Below are 17,177 nucleotides of genomic sequence, written 5' to 3' on the forward strand. Positions count from 1 at the left end.
TTTGGACAAAATCCATAAGGAAAAGCCTATTTTTTGCTATTTCTTCTGACATCTTGCTCAATGTAGCGTTTTCAGGGGCCTGTTTGGGGGGCTTCCTGGTGTTTGTGGGTGGGTTGCGGGGTCTCTGTCGAAGCACTGCTGCGACAGTCTAATCTTGATTGCATTTGCTTTTCAGGAAATCCGTGGTGGAAAACAGGAGTTATGATGATGACCTAGCTGCACAGTGCGTTTGGACCGAAGGCCGAGAGATATTGTAAGTATGAGATTTTGCTTTTTGGCTGTTTGGGGGTGTTGTCGCGTGCTTTTTTGCGGGTGGGTTGGCGGGTCTCTTGGGGCATTCCTGTGAAGGTCTAATACCGGATAGAAGTGGTTTGGATAAAATCCATAAGGAAAAGCCTTTTGGCACTTTTTGTAACTTAGGGTTCGTTAGGGTTAGCCCTAGCAGCAGGATTGCATGTGTTTTGGAGTGTTCTAGATTTTTGCAACTGAGTTCGTGGGTCTTAGAGCACTCTTGGAGCGATGCTGGCTATGGATACTTTTGCTTGCTTGCAAGTGGTTTGAATACAATCCACGGTGGGTAAGGGGGTATTTGGGCCTACTTTTACTTTCAAAGTATGTTTTGTCACCATTTTTCTGCTAGGCCTCGTTTTTTGAGATCTGATTGGGGGTCTTCTACATTTTTGCGACTGGCTTTAGTAAGGGTCTGGGTGGGAGCACTGCTGGGAAGGTCTAATTTTGTTCTAAAACACAGTTTACAGTACACCTAGCTTGAGGGGAAAGATCCGCTAAATTAATTTGGCCATACTTATTTATCCTTCAAAAGGTGACTCAGACAGAGTACGCAATTTCAAAAATATTGTACTGTCTATTAGGAAAATCAAAGTGTGACTTTTTGCACCACACAGCGTACATAAGTTCAAGTTCAAGTTCATGTATTTATAAAGCGCACTACTCACCCAGAGGGTCTCAAGGCGCTGGAGGGAGGGGTTTACTTTTTATCGAATAGCCATGTTTTCAGCTCTTTTCTGAAGGAGATGTGATTCTGAGTAAGGCATACCTTATATTTATTTATCAGTGGTATTGTAATAGCACTTACTGTTTTCCGTTCAATAATTACAGGCCGGGTTCCAGTCTGTGCAATGGGGAAAAAAGATGGAGTCAGGCTTCACATTAACGAGTCGCAATTCAACATCCGCCAGGCAGGCAGTGGACAGGGTGTCTTCTGTCAGTGGTCACCAACATTGATGGACGAAGCGTCAGCTGGAATGGAGGAGTGCCGCTAATAAGAGGAATTGTTTGCTGCATGCAACTTACTTACCAAATTCAACAGGACAACTCCAACAACATACAGATACAGTATCCATTGTTTTCTTCTATGAGTGTGACTGCATTTCTTGGATCTCTCTCTGCTTCTAAATTGATCCCAGATTTCTTTATCTTCAATTATTGTATGTCCATGCTGTGCTTTTTTTTTCTTCTCTCAACAAAACCTACCCAAAAAGAAACCCCCATTCCCATCCATTTTCCAAACCCTAACCCTCTTCCCCCGGGCTATGTGTTTTTTTTTGATGTGTGACTAAATGACATCAATAATTACACACACTTGCTGGGGAGGATAAGGTCATAGCAACAGGCTGGTAAAGGAATCCGAGGATATATTCTAGACTTACTCAGCTTCAGTACTATTTCTTGTAGTAGTAGGAGACAATGTCAAATAAATTCAACGCTAGTACTAGTTATACTTGCAATACTTTACCATTTGTTAGGCTACATTGTGGCACTGTTCTAGTGTACTGTCACCTGCTATATTCTCTATCGTACCGTAACCGTTGTAATGCTACAGTAAGGACAAACCAGGTTTCGTTTTCTTTTTTTCCATAGGCATGCAACTGCCACTGTGTCACACCACTAGTACCACTGCAAAGAGGACATTTCATCCGCCCAGGATTGCCAACCTTAATCCCATTTCCCGTGGAGCCAGCCCTGGGCATAGCCCTACTTTCAAACACAAATTACAGGTAAGATAAGCGTTTGGTGGGAGGTAGTATAATGCAGTATTAGGACTAGACGAGAGATTGACGTTAGTAGTACTACTAAAGTCCTAGGACTCTTCAGGAAAACAAACTTACTGTTAAACCCCCACCCACCAGACTCAAAAGCAGTAAAAAACAGGTATGGTCAGATAAAGTTTAAAAAAGTATATTTATGTAGCCCTAACAAAATAATCTCCCTCAAGACCCTCCCTAACCCCAACGATTGTCTTTCAAAAGTCCCAAAAAGAACCCAACTCACAAATCCCACCCCCCAAAAGTCTCTAAAAAAGGGCAAGGGACACTACACTACTGGAGGATGCTGTTCACTGTAGCCGCCAGGGCAACATACTCCTTGCGGAGGGTGGCATGGTCGAAGCGGAGGCCCTCCACCAAGTTCTTATAGTTATGGACCTCCTGCTCCAGGTACGACACTCATAGGGATAAGCGGCGCTGGCGTGCCTTGCAACTCCTGTGGGGGGCAGCTGATGTCTTTGCTGCTTGGCGGTGGCGGTTGGCTTTGGTAGCCCGGCTCCGTACCGCTGGAGCACTGCGCTGGCTGGCAGCCCGTGGGGGCACGGAGAAGGATGCAGCTGTCCCAGTGGAGGATGTTGTGGTTCCACCGGTTGACTGCGTGTCCTCCTCCTCCAGGGCCACCAGCCGCCGATATTCGGCGACAGTGGCATCCAGCCTCCGTTGCCGGGCCATTCGAGCCTGCTCCCTCCGTGATGTCGATTTGGAAGGAGCAACTATATGAAGAAAGAAAGACATAATCTGTAACCAATGCTCCTTATGATTAATAACACAAAGTGATTGAGCAGAAAGTTGTGTCACAGTACAAGTAGCAAATTGAAAGCACAGTACATAACTATTGAGGACAGTATCTATCTAACCTCCCACTTCTGCATCCTTGCTCTAACATTACTGGGAGTTTAATGAACAAATTCTACGACCACTATGGACTTCCATTACAGTCGACTATGACAGTACACCAGTCTTATTCTTCTTCTTCTCTCTTGTTTAGGGAAATTAGTACGTTATCTTATGCAAGCCGGCAGAATGCCAGCGCAGTGAACTTGCACCCGAGAAAAACAGACGCACACCATGATGAGTGAGACAGACTTGCGTTACTGTACCGGTGCAGTACATGCAGGTGGTGAAGCTATTACTTTTCTATTACGGGTGGCACTGAGAATACTCTGTTACAAGGGCTACTGCTTAATTCATTTACCTTTCACCCTACAGTGCAAATGAGTACTAGAAAAGGAAAATGAAGAAGCTAAATAATTTGATTATCTATCACTTCACATGGGATGTATTTGATGACATATGGGATGACTTTAGGTGCTTTGCTTATTATTGAGTGAACAGTGATACACCCACACATGAATGACGTACTACTACTAAACTAAAGTTATTAAGAGAGGTACGGAGTGTCCACCGTAATAACCGGATATATGCTGTGCTTGCAGTTGCAATACAAACTACTGCTACTATTCATGGTAGTATTGGACAAATTTACAATTTCTTTTCCTTGCCTTCCCTACACTGGAACGGACGTGCGGGTGCGGTGTTACATGCTCTTCAAGGTAACACTTAGTTCATCCAGTGACCATCTACTCTCTCTAGATACACATGTGCTATCTAAGAGTCAGATAATACCATGCTCCAGGCATCCATCCATTCAAAGTATATGCACACATACAGTTTCTGTTTCACCCACCCAGGCTGTTGTCCTTCCACCCATCCTTGCTTCATCATTGACCCAGCCATGCACCATACCATATTCTTTCCTTCCCAGCCACCTCGGGGACCAAGCAAACACACATCATTCTTCTTTGCCAGCCATCATAAAATTTCTCGTCCTTCCACACTTACTTACGCCCTTCTTTCGCTTTTCGTTCATCCCATCCATCAAGTTCATCTCAGATCTTATTGGGATTCTTCTCACCAAAAACTTCACAGCTAAGTCAAAGTACATTTAGAGGAGACTACTACCTGGTTGATTTATAATACACCCGTGCAGAAAGCACACTATGCAGTCTTCAATCTCAATAAGTAAGGAATATATAGCTTACCTCTTCCCGCCACCACCGTGCGAACCCTCACAGGAACGTCCGGCACTTGCACCACCTCCTCCCTAGAGTCCTCGTCCAACACCACCACCTCCGCACTGGCCCAGCCACCAGATGTTCCACCTACAAAGTACATTTAAGAATGTTAGAATACACCACTCACTACTATATAATATGTGGTCTAGGAGGAATAAACAAATGTTAAAAAAACGAAATACAATATAAAATTTGTAACTGTCTACTCTAAAGTAAAAATGTCCCTTTTTCCACAAGAAATGTGTCCAATTAATCGTTAGCACTAAGCACTTTTCCATTTTCAGTTAAACGTTTACTTTTATGACAAAGTTGATTTTAATAAATGTGTTTAGTTTTAATAAAGCTTTTAAACTTAAATAGACTCTGTGGTTTTTGGTCCTCCAGACTAGAGTGGATGAGCTAAAGGTTTTGGAATTTTTGCAAGCATGAGTGCCTCTGGCACTTCTTGACTCTGACTCCGAACTCTTATCCTGCGTTGGATAATCTAATGATCATTGGGGATCAATCATCGGTGACTTTGGAGCTAAATGACTCTGCCACACTATCTAGTCAGTAAGGAGATTGGGGGTTCTTCAAAGTCTGGTATCACTGAGGTATGTGGAAAGAAAGTCTACCTGCGCCTATTATAATTGATAAACAAAGCACTATTTAGTGTTCATAGTTCGGTTTGTGCAGATTTGTCCCTGCAACAGTAGTAGAATGGATTGTCCTCCTATCCAAACCAAAAGTAAAGTAGTATCTTATTCTTTCTTGGTGGTCATTCACCTTTTTATTGTTGGCAAGTGTCAAAGCATAAACATTTAGAAGACTTGAAAAGACATTATGGACAATCCCAGAGGACTGCACTCAGTGCATAGAGCTATTGCTGACGAGAATGGGAGTCCAATGGAATTGCCAAATGTGCAATCTTAGTTAGCTACACAGAGAGACTAATAAGAATAATCTAGTAATACCTCAGGGAGTCATAGTCGAGGCAGGATAAGAATTTAGATCCAGTCTACAAGAAGATCAAAGACGATTTAGAAAAAATCGAATGAGGAACGCTAGGAAAAAATAGGTACTCTATATTAAAATTAAAACTTACTGGGGCCAGCAAAGGAGCCCTCGCCTGCCCGATCCTGGCCTGCATCCTCCTGAACAGCACCCTCCTCCTCCTCCTCCTCCTGTGTCCTCTTGCCCTTGGGGGGAGCTGATGTACAACATGAAAGAAAGAAAGACCAGAAAACATGGATGAGATTTGTCAACCAAATCAAACATTTCAAAAGAACAATAACAAAATATGTTGGAGAAATAGCAAATAGATAGACAACTATTCCACGGGATATATTGACCAATCTCATGTGGTATACTACATTATTCGTATTGCCTGAATTGCGGACCGTTGACTTTGAAAGTTCCTATGTAACTCACTAAACAGACTACTAAAAAGGTTTGCCTAGGCCTGGCAGGCAGCAGTCCGCAGCACGCGAAATGACAGACAAAGTCCATCCTGCTTGCAGATCAGTGAATACTCAAACTATCAATCCACCGACCACCACCACTATTTCTTCTTATAGACATGTGTCTAAAGGAAGGACTGGACTTCAGTCTGTTGGGGCTGATTTAGAAGTCCCTTGCGGCTCATTTGCCTCCATTGTTGCGTGACTTTTGTGACGCAGCGGCAGAACAAAAGAGGCGCCATGGTGCGGCGTATATATAAAAAAAAAAACGCATATGGGAGATGCATCACGTTGTAAAGCCCTGCGCCATCAGGGGGCGTTCCGGCGCAAGGGAGGGCGTTCCTGCGCAGGAACGAATCCTAAAAGTGGCTGAGGGAAATCTACAAGATGTCAATCAGTCACTTTTAGGACAATGATGCGTGACTCAAACCCTGCGCCTGCTTGAAGCCGACGTACAGCTTGATGCAGCATTGGGGAGATAGGGCACCCTAGAGCATTGCTGGAGCTGGGCCATCGTTGGCACGCAACTCCGGCAATGCGCCGCCTTTGCGGCACAGATGCGTAAGGCTTCTGTGACGTTTTGGGCCAATGGGTGGTGGTGGCATGGCGCACAATTACTGCCGCATCCCTGCTACTTTGCAGGGATGCGCCGGTAATTGAAAATATGACCCTTAGTGTCTAGCATTACGCAGTTCTTTACACTACACTCATACATAATTTCTCAGGCCAATGAAATGAACACAAAATACAAAACAAATAAGGATAGTACCAAGCAAGGCTACTGAGAAGGAGAGCAGTGCACCTGAAATGCATAGAAGATTTTGAAATATAATTTACCTACAATGTAATCGGCAGCATTATTGCTCTTGGTAAAGAACAAAGATTTGCAAATAACAGAGCCGGATAAAACAGAGTAGTGATGAAATAGCTAGAAATAGCTACTACTACTCACCAAGCCCGGGGTCCTCTACGCCGGGCGCTTCCAGCAAGTCCCGTTCCCGGTCCATGACATCCGTCCAGCGGTGGGTGGCCTGGTTATAGGTGCGCCGGACCCCAGAGAGCTTAAACATGGCCCGGCACACCTTCTCCCACCGCTTCCGGCGCTCCCGGATGCCATAGCCGGTTGCGATCTTGCCGCCTCCCAGGATGGTCTTGGGGAGGCGGCGCTGGACGTGGAAGATGAGTGCGGCCACCTCCTCCGCGCTAAAGATCTCCCGTGGCATCACTAGCTCCCCCCTTAAACGCCCGCACGGGAGCCGGGCACGGGGTGCGGGACCCTTCCCCTTCTCAGGGTGCTTCCCGGCTCCCTTTACCATGGTCTGGGCAGAAATGAAGTTAAATAATAAAGAAGAAATAGAATAGGGAAGAAGAAAAGAAAAGAGTTTTAAAAAGTAGTTTAAAATTAACAAAAAGTAGCAGAAAACACAAATATATAGAGCTAGAAAAATAGAGGGATAGATAATAAGTAAAATAGATCAAATAAACTTCAAACAAGCAAAGGATGGCAGAGATTCAGAGAGGATACAGAAAGCATGCCCAGAACCATAGCAATGAATGAGAAACAAGATGGCCGCGCCCATTCACGACCGCGTGGGTAAGTTCGCGCGAGATTTTCCTTGCGATCACGCGCGAAATTGTACTAGCGAGCAGCACACTTTGCGAGATTACACATAGCGGCCGGAAACGGAATTACGTCACGCAAACAAGATGGCCGCGCCCGTGTACGACCGCTAGGGTAACTTCGCAAACGTATAGCTACAAGCGCCTTGCGAACACGCAAAAAATCACGCGAACATACACGCCGCAAAAAAAAATAGTGTATTCGCACGCATTCGCGGCTTCCGAAATCGATCTCGCACGGATTCGCGCCCCGCAAATCGCGCGAAATTGCAGAAAAACGATTTTTGCTAAACTGAAAGCAATCAGCAGGTGCAAAAGTTCAAACTTAACATTAGTAACCATTCACTCTAGTGCTTCCTGAGGGGCCCCTCCAGAGTTCAGTTGCCTATTTGCAACTATTCCATGACCCTGCTATGACCCAAACAGCAGGCTCATAGAATAGCTACAAGTAGACCATAAAGGTCCTGTGAAAAAAAATTGCACTGCAACAGAAAGCAAATTACAGATAAGGAAGGAAGCAGGTGCCAGCCAGACTGGAAGTTTCAAAATTACTGACACATTAATCACCCCCAAATTAATTCATGGCAGTTGAAGAAGGGCAGGTGTGCTTGCTTTCACTGCAACAGAAAGCAAATTACAGATAAGGAAGGAAGCAGGTGCCAGCCAGACTGGAAGTTTCAAAATCACTGACACATTAATCAACCCCAAATTAATTCATGGCAGTTGAAGCAGGGCAGGTGTGCTTGCTTTTTTTCACCCCCATAATCTACAGTGATAAACAAACCTAATGGGTGGCAGTGAGGATGTACCAGAGGGTGGCATGGGTGTACCAGAGGGTGGCAGTGGTGAAACAGAGGGTGCTGTGAACCTGTGATGATAAACCAGACGTAGAAACAACATAGTCGCGGCCGTTGCGAGACGAAAAGTAAGTTCGCAATTGCGAAATGGTCCACAAATCCTCGCGAACGCTCGCCAACACAAAAAACGTAAAAATCCGCAAATCCGCGAGAGTTCGCGGATTTGGCGTATTGCGAATCCGTAAATTCGCAAACTCGCGTACGCGAGATCCGCTAGATCCGCCAATGCTTAATTTTTATTTTAAAAAAATATAACGAATTGTTAGCATCTTGGGACTCACCATACTTCACACATTCTACATGTATTTAATGTGTCAATCCGCCATATTGTGAAGGGAACACATATGTGCCTGCATGAAAGATGTCTCACAATTAAATGCACACAAAAACATTTACACATTAATTGAAACAGCTGGCAGTGTAGTACTTTAAATTCTGGACCCGTGTTATAAACTTCATCGTAGCATGACGATTTTGATACCGGAAGACCGAGAATGGCTAGTACACTATGCACAAGCATTTTCGTCATTTTCGAGTGACGATTTCATTCTCAAATCATAGTTTCGTCCTGAACCCTCGGGTTCCATTTTGTGTACGGCAGCCATTTTGTCAGTTGCCCTCACATAGGCCTATGACTAAAGCCAAACACGCTTCTGAAGGACACGTACACCTTCGCTGACTTCTCCGTGACCTGGGCAAGCTGAAACCATTGCCCCAGGCCGAACCTGCCCGGCCAGTTCCTTTCCCAGTGGCCGAGCGAGATAGCATCAAGGCACAGCCCACCATAAACCTTTTCATCACACACACACCCTGCCTAATCTTGCTCACACCTGCCCCTGTTTCTTTCTCTACAACTTGCTTTACGATGAGGAGGTGCCCTTTTTTATTGGGGGTCCGTCGATATCTGATGAGAATACTGGGCCTTGCCGGATAATTTATTATGGGCTGGACAAACAGAAATATGGGCTTGTCATCATGACTCTGCTTTTCTTTTGTAGTGAAAACATGTGAATGGTATACTAAAATGTAAAGAATGTTTGCCTAAAGCATAATATTTCGTATAAGAAGAGAAGACTGGCTTTGTAAGATTGAGCAGTCTCCTGAGAATATACACCGTGTTGTACTTCTAGGACGCCTGTTACTTGGTTGCAGCCAATAAACTCGATCTTTGACTTCACCTAGAAGACTCTGCGTTTCTGTGGTCTGAGCAGGTAGAACTCATGAAGTCTTAGGGTACACCCTGACACCGCTGGGTTCCGAAAAGCCCAGTACTTCAGCAGCCTTTAAGATGAAACACTGTTCGAAACAAATGGCGTTGCAGATTTGCCATATACATGGTCCAACGGAGGTCTTGATGGCTTGACACACATTAGTTTGTATAATTGACCACAAAGGAGTTTCAAGACCTCAAGACCACTGTGGGGACATGTATATGGAGATCAAGGCACAACATTAATCACTAACACTGGCCTCCTTCAAAAGCTGCCTGCGTCTTTCATAAACTTGTAAATGTTGTTTTGTGTGCACTACCTTGTGAGACAACTATCATGCAGGCACATAAGAGTTACTTACACAATTCGTCATATTAACAAATTCAAAACATGAACAACTTTTAAAAAGTGTTGGGAGGGCCAAGGTTCAATCATCAATGTAAGACAACTTGAAATATGTCAGTCCTCACAGGGGCATCCATTACCTGATTATACAGTTGCTAGCACATAAGACCTACTGGCTGTCATGTGAAGTGGCCCACATGTCCCAAATCAGGACAATGCGTAAGCTAATGGGCCTGCAATTGTGAAGAACAAAATCATTGCTGCATTGTGGACACTCCCTCATCCCCAGGCTAAATGTCAACACAGTAGTATGCACGCTAAGACAAAACAGCGTTGCACCAGAACTACATACATGTGGCAAAAAATGAATGAGGCAGAACCATGTCTGGAAACAAATGACATAGGCTGTCAAGCCCCAAATTAAAGCACTCACCACCATCACAGGGGAAGTGCAATTCTCACCCACAGGTTACACCTGGCAGGCAAGACCAAATCAGGCAGGCCCATTAGACCTCTCTTGCCCAACACCCCCATCTCCTACATCATGTCTAAAAACACAACAGGGATCAAGGGTGTGCATTTGAAACCTCCCACTCCTATGTTGAGACTCATCATCAGTGCAAACAAATATGAAGCCCAAACACAGTGCATAGGTCATGGCACAGGCAAGGTCTCAACACATGTCACAGACCAGCATCCCACATGATGCACTAATATTATATGTTATGTTATATGGGTATTTATTACGCGCACAACTACTCATGAGTATCCTGGCGCGGAGCAGAACCACAAAGAAATCGCGGGAAAAACAGCCTTTTTTAGTAAGCTTGATTGAAGAGGTGAGTTTTAAGGAGCTTTTTAAAGGAACTAAGGTCTCTGGTATCCCTGAGGTTGAATGGAAGGGAATTCCAGAGGGTAGCCGCTTTGACCGAGAATGATTGACCGCCCAATCTTTTTCGCCTAAAGTGGGGAGTTACCAGCCGGCGTTGGGAAGCCGACCTGAGATGTCGACTGGGGACGTGGAAAGTCACTCTTTTCCTGAGATAAGCTGGGCCAATATCATGTAGGGCTCGATGAGTGAGAACCAGAGCCTTAAATTGAACTCTTTGGGCCACTGGCAGCCAGTGGAGTGTGGCCATTTGCGATCTTATGCTGATGCGTCTGGGAATGCCCAGCAGAAGTCTCGCGGCCGCATTTTGGATGAGCTGCAACTTGTTTAACAAAAAGGAGGGGGAGCCCAAATAGAGAGCGTTAGCATAATCCTGGCGGGACAGTATGAGGGCTCTAGCGACCGTTTCTTTGGCTGGCTGGGGCAATAGAGGGAAGAATATGCCCAGGGATTTAAGGGTCCCAAAGCAGGCACCCGTCAGTCTTTTAATCTGCTCTGAGAACCTTAAATCTTCATTGAACCAGATGCCAAGATTCTTGGCAGGGCCACCTTCAGAGAGGGGACGGGGGAAATCAGGAGGCCAAACAAGTTCAGTGAATTGGTTTGGAAATTGGCCATATAGTATGATCTCCGATTTTCCCTCGTTGCATTTAAGCTTGGCATGGGCCAACCAAGTAAATACGGCCGCCAGGCACTTTTGTGCTGCAGCCGTTTCTAATTTCAAGTTGTCCCAGGTGAACAGGAGCTGGGTGTCATCGGCGTAGGCCATAATTTTTGCACCCAGCTCCTCGGCCAGGTATATCAGCGGGGTCATATAAATGTTGAAAAGAAGTGGGCTCAATGTTGAGCCCTGTGGGACCCCAGTCTGAACTAACCTGGCCGAGGAGGAGTGCGCGGGCATCCAGACTTGCTGGTAATGGGAGTCCAAGAAAGACTCCAGCCATGACCACACAGCCCCAGTGAGGCCGATATCAGTGAGGCGAGCCAGGAGGAGTTGATGAGGGACCGTATCAAAGGCGGGAGAGAGGTCCAATAAAATTAGCGCCACTCTGCCACCCTTGTCCGTACATTCCCTAATGGCTTCCCCACCTCCACCAAGGCTGTCTCCGTGCTGAAGGAGGCCCTGAAGCACGACTGGGCTGGGTGAAGTGCCCCAGACTCCTCCACAAAGGCTTTCTACTGCCGAAAGACAACCTTTTCGCAGACTTTAGCCAGTGCCGGAAGCAAGGATATGGGGCGGTAGTTAGCTGCGACAAGGGGGTCTGCTGATGGCTTCTTTAGAAGAGGCATAAGTTTGGCTTGCTTCCACTGCCTAGGTACCGCTGCAGATTGTAGTGACCAATTTACCATAGCTGTAACTTCTGGCCCTACACAATCTGCTACTCCTGCCAAAACTCTTGCCGGGCAATGGTCTGCCGGGGAGCCCGATTTAAGAGATTTCAGCAGAGCAAGAATGTCCGCTTGATTAACCATAGTAAATTTGGCAAGGCAATAATAAATGTGCAGTCTAATTATCTTGCCCCCTAGTTGAACATGCGCAAATGTGAATACACACAGACCAGGGGACACATGTGAAGGAGGGGAAGGGATGAAAAAGAGCACCAGCTGAATATGGGGAATTGAAAAAACACTGCACATATAACCCGTTTGACCAGACACCCCAACAGTGAGGGTGTATCCAGGCTTCCGAGCAACTCAAGAAGCAGGTGACACACAACATAACAAGCAGCAATGTACCTACCCCCTCCTTGCTGCCGTCTCTCCTGCAACTGCCTATGGAGGTTTGGAAAGACCACTGCCAGGACCCGGAGCATGTGGTGGGTGAGGTGACGGGTTCCACCATGCCGGCGTGGAGGTGACAGCTTTAGCTGGACCCAGGCGATACGCCAGGTCCAGCACCGGATGTCCTGCCACCTCTTTTGGATGTTGCACAGCCGCCGGCGATGTACCCCCACAGACCTGACAGCCCTGACAATCTGAATCCATATCCCACCCTTCTCGTAGGGAGTTACCTGTCAGGAAGACAAAGTGAAACAACATCACTACACCTGCTCCATGTCCCAGAGACACACACTTGCCCAACATTGGCAATGTGAACAGGACATAGGATGCTGACAGGACTTGCATCCTTGTCCATGTGAATTAGGCCTGTGGGCAAACCCCAATGCTCTACATGGCATTGAAACGCAACAGATGGTGTAACTGGTGCAACACACTCATTGATCATTGCACATACTGGCCAATACATGCAACTGCAGGGTGTCGGACAGCACGGGGCAAGCAGTCACATATCCCACTCCACTTAAGAACCCTCAGCAGACCAGACAGACACACCCTGGTACAGATCACTCGGCTGTCACTGACAACAGTGGATACAACCCTCACTTTGCACAGGTACCACTTGACAATGAGGTGTCACAGGTGTTGTGCTAACTTTGCAAGTCAGACACACAGCACTGCTTACTTGTCACATCAGAGGGCTATAGCTGCTGCATATGCCATGCAGCTGTGGTCCAACACATCACATACACACTCACCCAGATGACAAGGAACATTCACACACTTCAATGTCCACGAGGTTAAACACATCATTTGTGCAATATCACCACAGGTCCCCACAAGTCATAAACAACTGTGAGTACAGTCAGCTGTCACTCCGGGGGGAACACTGTAACACCTCTGTAAATTTGGGAATAAAGCCACCAAGCTGTGGCACGGCTGAATGTGTTATTCATTATGCATTGAGTGTCACAGTGAGCATAATGCAAGTGAGGAGAGAACACACATGAACTACATCATGCTCTGAATGGGAGACACCACCATGTACAGCCCCCGGGACTCAATCACTACCACATTGCATGTCTGTCCCACCAATGCACAATGCCTGTTGTGACACTCACACATCTAATGCACAGACAAATCTAGTGCCGTCAGCACTCACCTGCTCCCCTGGTCTCCCATACAACTTGCTGTACTGTGGTAGGAGGGCATCCAGTAGGGCCTGTTTTTCCTCCTCAGTGAATGCTGGTGCCCTCTCCACCACATTTTTAATGGAACCATACTTATCCTGGCCTATAACAAGTCATGAGCGGTTTCTATTAACACGGTTCTGGCTGGACTATTATCACCTATTACTAGCCTTACCTAGGGGGACAAATAGAGGTCAAGTGCTACCCTCCTGCGGCTGCGACAATCTGTCTCCGCAGGATTTGGTGCACTTTTTATGAATTTATCCTTTCTATGAAATTCCCCATAGGTTTTTTTTGAAGCCCATACTAAAAAAATTACATTTTAAACAGGTCCGCCCGGCTTTGTGCTATTTACAGATGGTAAACCCTGAAAGCACTTTATATGTGGTTGGATTCCTCAAATCAGCACTAAAATCTAGAAATAGGTGAGAGGATTGTTAGTCTCTTTTCGATGTATTTTACTGTCCGCTTTTATCCTGAAATGAATTGTATATATATTATCTGGGGTTATGTTCAAGATATTTAGTTTTTATAAAATGTTTTTTGCTGTAACCTTGCTTTTATGGTTTTTAAATATGAATAACCGAATAAAGTATTTTGAAATTGAAATTGAAATTGGTGCCCTCTCCATAGTACGCGACATAAAAGTCCAGGGAATGCAGAGACATCAGCAGTGTGGTCCACTCCAATGTTGTGCAGGCAAGTGCTCTCTCACAGCCACATGCAGCCTTAAATCAGCGCTGCTGAGGGGCTTTCAGTTTCAGGAGTACAGTGTGATAGGCCAGATTAGTTTGAATCCTATGTGTCATCCAACCCCTTTACACATAAGGCCCTGACAAACATGTGCATGGTTTAAAATATGAGTTTCAGCTCCACAATCAATTTGCAACATTGTATATTTTTGACCAACTGACTTTTGCGGGACACCTGTAGCACACACTCAAATCTCAGTATCCATGACAACCAGGCTGTATTCAGGGCCTACTACTCGTCCCCCAGGTGTCCCCTAAGTATTTCTTGAGATCCACACAAGTGTACGGTGCGTTTCACGTCACGTATGGCATCATTGCAATAGTGAGACGATGCGCACACACACGCACGTAATGTTGGGGTACGGTTCGCTCGCGTATGGCACGATAAGAAGAGTGAGAAGATGCACACACATGCACGTAATGTTGGGGTACAGTTCACTCGCGTATAGCACGATTAGAATAGTGAGATGATGCGCACACACGCAAGTAATGTTGGGGTACGGTGCATTTCACACGGTGCAATTCACACGCAATTGTGAATGCAGGGGTACGTGCGTTTTACATGGTGCATTTTACACGCAGTTGTGAATGCAGGGCTACAGTGCGTTTCACATGGTGCGATTCCCACGCAGTTGTGAATGCAGGGGTACAGTGTGTTTCACACGCAGTTGTGAATTCAGGGCTATGGTGCGTTTCAAACAGTGCGTTTCACACACAGTTGTGAATGCAGGGGTACGGTGCGTTTCACACGCTCACGCATGGCACCATCACAATTGTGATACGAGGCACACTCATGGCAGGGATGTAGGTGTTTGGTTCAAACAAGGATGTCTGTCAAGTTCTTCTTATAGCATACTTACATGTGCATGCCATATGTGTGGCAGGCAGTGATATAGCACAGGGCATCTGATCTTGTTGCACAATTGATGTGTGCTGACCTGTTAACACATGTCATGTGTGATGGGGGACTATGTGGCACACATCAGCTTGACACTTGTCACATGTGTACTATTATGTAGATGTTAGCATGCACATCAACACTGGGATGGCACAGTCATCACTACGGGCACCTGTCTCATGATGCCAGGGACCGGGCCACTTTGTCACTTGACATTTTACGCTCAGTATGACCCTATGTGACTATGTCTGGTGTGTGTCGTCTTAAACATTGAGCTTGTTGTTTGTGTTACATAAAATGCATCTCCTGTTGGTGCATCTAACATGGGTCTGTGTTGAGATGGGGAATGGTTTCACATGTACGCACACCATGCCACATGTGCATTCCCAGGGCTTTTGGGTCTGACGGCATCAGACATCATTTTTCCCAAGGCACACATGTCTGCATCCTGACAAGGGCTGAGTTGTTTTGTTGTCACATGCACAGCTTAATCACAAGATGTTTGATATGTACTTCTGCCATTCCATGTGACCTGTGCGTGTGTCTTGCAGTCAGCTGTCTGGATGGGTTGACAACCTTCCACTGCAGGTTTGGTGATGTGTGTCACTCAAGTGATATCGTGGGCTGTTCACTCAGACCAGACCAGCAGCTTGTTTCAGGGCATGTCATGTTTTTTAGGCAATCAACAGGTGTATCTGGGTTATTGTAGGAGTGCCAGCAAGCTGGCATATGTGTCCTGGATGTATTGCACACGCCAGATTCCATAGTGACCTGATGTGTAGTAGCAGTTTTGCATGTGCTATTTACATTGCCATTGATGTTTTCTGACAGTTATTCTCCATTCTTCCCAAATATGTCCTGCAGGGCACCACCTCTACCAAGGCCATTTCCAGACTTGGCTACCAAGAGGGAATGTGCTTGCATCCAACGTTACAGATTCACTTGACAGTTGATTCAGGACTTGATGAACAGGCTGGAACCACATCTCCAACCGCAACACAGGTATCCAACTGTGCTGACCCCCAAGCAAAAGGTGATGGCAGCCCTCCATTTTTTTGCTACAGGTACATTTCAATTAACCATAGCTGATGTCGGTGGAATGTTACAAACAATGTTCAGCCGTGTCCTGCGTGATGTTTTAGCAGCCATGTTGGAGCACATTGATGAATTCATCAAATTTCCAACTCCAGAAGAGTTGAGAGATGTCATGGGTGAATTCTATGCCCTGGGGGGGATGCCACATGTTATTGGGTCCATTAATGGGACACATGTGGCTTTGGTGCCATCACAGGCTCAGGAGCAGGCTTACCGCAACAGGAAACATTATCACTCGATAAATGTCTTGCTAACATGCTGATTTCCCATGTTTGTGCAACTTTTCCAGGATCTTGCTATGATGCATTCATCATGAGACGTAGCAGGGTGCCAAGAATGATGCTGCAGCTGTGCAACGATCGGGCTTGTCTTGGTGGGTAAACTCTGTGTGTCCTGTGTGTTTCAGTATCTTTTGCTCTGTCAGCATCTCATGAACCACTTATTTACATGATGTATATTTGAGGGTGACTCGGGATATCCTAACATGCCATAGCTGATGACACCTCTCCGCAACCCAAGAACAGCTGCAGATTGGCGGTACAATAATGCACAACGGCAGACCAGGCTATTGATAGAGCGGACGTTTGGCCTCCTGAAGAGCCGATTCTGGTGTCTCTTTAAGACCGGCGGATACCTCCCATATGCCCCGCCCAAGGTCAGTAATATCTTCATCGTGTGCTGCATGCTGAACAACATGGCAGTTGAGAAGGCAGTGCCACTCATCCTGGATCCTGAGGAGAAGGAACATCCATCCGTTGAGGATGAAGGGCATGGTCACGATGCAAGTGATGAGGAGGAGGAGGATGATATCCGGAGTCAGCTTATACACAACTTCTTCTCATAATGGTGAGTCACTTCAAATGAGTGTGCAAGCTTGTAGCATTGAGTGGCATGTGTTGCAATGTGTGTGTCCAGCTGACTGTATGCAAATCACTTTGATGTTTGTTCTGATGTGTAACGC

This window comes from Lissotriton helveticus, chromosome 2_1 (assembly GCF_964261635.1).
Source record: "Lissotriton helveticus chromosome 2_1, aLisHel1.1, whole genome shotgun sequence".
NCBI classification, from domain to species: domain Eukaryota; kingdom Metazoa; phylum Chordata; class Amphibia; order Caudata; family Salamandridae; genus Lissotriton; species Lissotriton helveticus.